Consider the following 4,794-nt stretch of genomic DNA (forward strand, 5'->3'; position numbering starts at 1 on the left):
CACTATCAGGCCAGAAGAAGTTTCTTACACCTTCAATGCTGCAGAGTCCATGCAGCTGGAGCACACGCAGTAGGACGCGTCCAGATAGACGGCGTTCTTCAAGTACCCCCCTCCTCCAAGCAGCCTTGAAACTGAGCACAACACACTGCGGCTCGGGAGCTTCCTTCTCAGATAGACGTGCCGTCACGTTATTCACTCTCGCAGCTCCGTTGCCCACTTGCAGCAGCTGCTACCAAAGCAAAATGCTCCAGAAGTAAAAAGCACTGCTGAGCAAACCTTTTCCTTTGCCTCACGTAAAGCACTGTAAACTGTCCGCTGCACTCTTTATTTCCATTCTCCGCTGCATCTACCACTGTCATCTCTGCATCTCGAAGCATAAAGCTCGGCACAATTCTTCCCAGGGAAAGCTGGAAGAGAAATAGGTAGCAGCACAAGTAGCTGCAAGTGGAACTTTTGTTTTCAACTGCTAACGTGAATCCGCAAAGAAGCGAGCGGCAGCCACGCTTCTTCTTGCAGCCTGTGCGATGCGCACACCAGCTCGGTGCTCTGCGCCCTCATTCGTATGCTCTTCGTACCATGTCGCGCTTTTCATTCTGCCGGAGTCGAAGCGTCGTCTACTTCTCGCCCGGAGAGCACGGTGCCGGAAGAGAAATGCCCCAGCCGACTGCCCTTCCGAAACACACCAGGGCTATGCACTTTTCTCGCAGCGACATACAGCAGCACTTTCGGTCTTTTCTTGTCGTCCAAATGTAAAGGGAAAGATTCTCAGCAATGTCGGGCACAGAGAACAGTTTTAGGTCAACAAGCACGCCCAGAGCTTGCCCGCGACTCGTGGAAACTTGTGTTTGCACACATTCCAGTGGCAGCCCTCTTTCCTTTACAGCCTGCAGAGCGCCGTCAGATCGCGGTGCTCTCTGCACCTGCCTTCTCCCTTTCAAGTACCACTGCGCAGAATATAGCCTTGCAGGAAGCAATGACGCGGATAGTCGTCTCGCAGAGAAGAACGTGCAAAGACGAAAAGATGTTCTTCTTTGCTCCTCCTCGTCGCCCAGATTGTGGTGCTGTACTGAAAGCCATGGCCAGCGAAAGGCTAATCCAGCAAGTGTTTCTCACCTGATGCATTTCGCTGAGGGAGAGCTGAGGAAAATCCTTGCACAGCACACTGCGGATGCGTGCAGTACACATGCTGAAGAGCGGCAAAACTCAAAGCCATCGCTGGGCTTCAGTTCTGTCCAGACCGCAGAAGGCGAAGAACGAAGCAGCTGGGCACCGCGTTAACGTACTCAGTGGACCGAATTTCAAATGTCCAGCCAAAAGCTGCTTCATAAGCAGATTCAGCTGAGAATGCTCTGGCTGCTTCACAAAGTAAGGCGCAGCCGTTTCCATTCATCACACTACCTGGTCAGAAGCAGTATCCTACACCTTCAATGCTGCAGAGTCCATGCAGCTGGAGCACACGCAGTAGGACGCGTCCAGATAGACGGCGTTCTTCAAGTACCCCCCTCCTCCAAGCAGCCTTGAAACTGAGCACAACACACTGCGGCTCGGGAGCTTCCTTCTCAGATAGACGTGCCGTCACGTTATTCACTCTCGCAGCTCCGTTGCCCACTAGCAGCAGGTGCTACCAAAGCAAAATGCTCCAGAAGTAAAAAGCACTGCTGAGCAAACCTTTTCCTTTGCCTCACGTAAAGCACTGTAAACTGTCCGCTGCACTCTTTATTTCCATTCTCCGCTGCATCTACCACTGTCATCTCTGCATCTCGAAGCATAAAGCTCGGCACAATTCTTCCCAGGGAAAGCTGGAAGAGAAATAGGTAGCAGCACAAGTAGCTGCAAGTGGAACTTTTGTTTTCAACTGCTAACGTGAATCCGCAAAGAAGCGAGCGGCAGCCACGCTTCTTCTTGCAGCCTGTGCGATGCGCACACCAGCTCGGTGCTCTGCGCCCTCATTCGTATGCTCTTCGTACCATGTCGCGCTTTTCATTCAGCCGGAGTCGAAGCGTCGTCTACTTCTCGCCTGAGAGCACGGTGCCGGCAGAGAAACGCTCCGGGCTTCTGCCTCTGCCGAAACACGCCTGGGCTATCCCTCTCAGCGTTAAGTAGCACAAAATGCTGTCTGCGTTGTGGTCTTAATCTTAAGGGAAAGATTCTCGGCTTCGGCTAGCACAGAGAACTTTGCTGGGACAATACATGTGTTTTATTATCCTTTCTCGCAAGAAGACTATGGTGCTTCTTTGGAACTGTTGGCCAGTGTAAGGCTAATCCAGCAAGTGCTTCTCTCCTGACACATTTCTCTGAGCGAGAGCTTCGGCGGACAGTTGGGCTCTGCGAAGCAGAAAGTCTGTGCTTGCACGTAGCGCTGAGGAGAATCTGTGCACAGCGCGCTCTGGATGCGTGCAGTACACACACTAAAGAGAGCCAAAGCTCAATGTCTCAGTTCTGTCCAGCGCCGGAAATTGAGAAGAACGCAGCCCCAGAGCTCTGGGCTGGAGTGTGCGATGGTTATGAGCTGTGCCGCTCTTCTGCGTGTCTACTGCACGCATCCATAGTGTACAGTGCAAGGATTTTCCTCAGCTCTCGCTCAGCGAAATGCATTAGAAGGGAAGCACATGCTAGATTAGCCATTCGTTAGCCCACGCTTTCAGTAGAGCACCACAATCTGGGCGACGAGGAAAAGCAAAGAAGAACATCTTTTCGTCTTTGCACGATCTTCTCTGCGAGACATCTCTCCACGTCTTTGCTTCCTGCAAGGCTGTAAGGTGCGCGGTGGTACTTGGAAGGGAGAAGGCAGGTGCAGAGAGCACCGCGATCTGACGGCGCTCTGCAGGCTGTAAAGGAAAGAAAGCTACCACTTGAATATGGTGCAAATACCAATTTCCACGCGTCGCGGGTAAGCTCCGGGTAAGCTTGGTGACCTAAAACTGGGCGCTGAGTGAGACGTAACCGAGAATCTTTCCCTTTGCATTCCGGCTCCAACGCAAACAGAATGTGATGCTACTTAGCGCTGCGAAGGAAAGTGCATAGCCCTGGTGTGTTTGGGAAGAATCAGCAGCCTGGAGCGTTTTTCTGGAGCCTTTCTCCGCTGGCACCGTGCTCTCTGGGCGAGAAGTAGACGACGCTTCGACTCCGGCAGAATGAAAGCGCGACATGGTACGAAGAGCATTAAAGAATGAGGGCAGAGCACCGAGCTGGTGTGTGCATCGCACAGGCTGCAAGAGGAAGCCTGGCTGTCACTCGCTTGTTTCCGGATTCACGTTAGCGTTTTAAAACAGAAAGTTCCACTTGCAGCTACTTGTGCTGCTGCCTATTTCTCTTCCAGCGTTCCCTGGGAGGAATTGTGCCGAGCTTTATGCTTCGAGATGCAGAGATAACAGTGGTAGATGCGGCGGAGAATGGAAATACAGAGCACAGCGGACAGTTTATGGTGCTTTACGTGAGGCAAGGGAAAGTGCAGCCCGGCAGTGCTTTTTACTTCTGGAGCATTTTGCTTTGGTAGCAGCTGCTGCAAGTGGGCAACGGAGCTGCGAGAGTGAATAACGTGACGGCACGTCTATCTGAGAAGGAAGCTCCCGAGCCGCAGTGTGTTGTGCTCAGTTTCAAGGCTGCTTGGAGGAGGGGGGTACTTGAAGAACGCCGTCTATCTGGACGCGTCCTACTGCGTGTGCTCCAGCTGCATGGACGCTGCAGCATTGAAGGTGTAGGATACTGCTTCTGGCCAGGTAGTGTGATGAATGGAAACGGCTGCGCCTTACTTTGTGAAGCAGCCAGAGCATTCTCAGCTGAATCTGCTTATGAAGCAGCTTTTGGCTGGACATTTGAAATTCGGTCCACTGAGTACGTTAACGCGGTGCCCAGTTGCTTCGTTCTTTGCCTTCTGCGGTCTGGACAAAACTGAAGCCCAGCGATGGCTTTGCGTTTTGGCGCTCTTCAGCGCGAACACTGCACGCATCCACAGTGTGCTGTGCACGGATTTTCCTCAGCTCGACGTACAATCATTTTCTTGCTGTTTCCAGAGTCTAAACTCTTCGTGAAACTCTCGCTCAGCGAGATGCGTCAGGAATGAGGCACTTGCTGGATGAGCTTTTCGCTAGCCAAGACTTTCAATACAGCACCACAATTCAGGCAAGAAGCAGGAGAAAGGAAGATCATCCTTTCGTCCTTCCACGTTCTTCTCTGCGAGATGACTACCCGTGTCTTTGCTTCCTGCAAGGCTGTAAGAGGCGCGGTAGTACTTAGAACTGAGAAGGCAGGTGCAGAGAGCACGGCGGTCTGACGGTGCTCTGCAGGCTGTAAAGGAAAGACGGCAGCCACTTGAATGTGGTGCAAACACAAGTTTCCACGCGTCGAGGGCAAGCTCTGGGCGTGCTGGTTGACCTAAAACTGTTCTCTGGGCGGGACATAGCAGAGAATCTTTCCCTTTACATTTGGACGACAAGAAAGACCGAAAGTGCTGCTGTATGTCGCTGCGAGGGAAAGTGCATAGACCAGGCGTGTGTCGGCAGAAGCAGTCGGCTGGGGCATTTCGCTGCCGGCACCGTGCTCTCTGGGCGAGAAGTAGACGACGCTTCGACTCCGGCTGAATGAAAGAGCGACATGGGTACTAAAGAGGCCGAACGAAGGCGCAGAGCACCGGACTCGTGTCCGCAGCGTACAAACTGAGAAAGGAGCGTGGCTAGCACTCGCCTGCCTGCCCAATTCACGTTAGCATTGAGAAGGAGGAAGTTCAACGACAACTACTTCCTTGTGCTACTACTTATCCTTCTTCCAACCATCCCCAAAACCACTGGCGCTTAA

The sequence above is a fragment of the Aphelocoma coerulescens genome, unplaced genomic scaffold, assembly GCF_041296385.1.
Source record: "Aphelocoma coerulescens isolate FSJ_1873_10779 unplaced genomic scaffold, UR_Acoe_1.0 HiC_scaffold_101, whole genome shotgun sequence".
NCBI classification, from domain to species: Eukaryota; Metazoa; Chordata; class Aves; order Passeriformes; family Corvidae; genus Aphelocoma; species Aphelocoma coerulescens.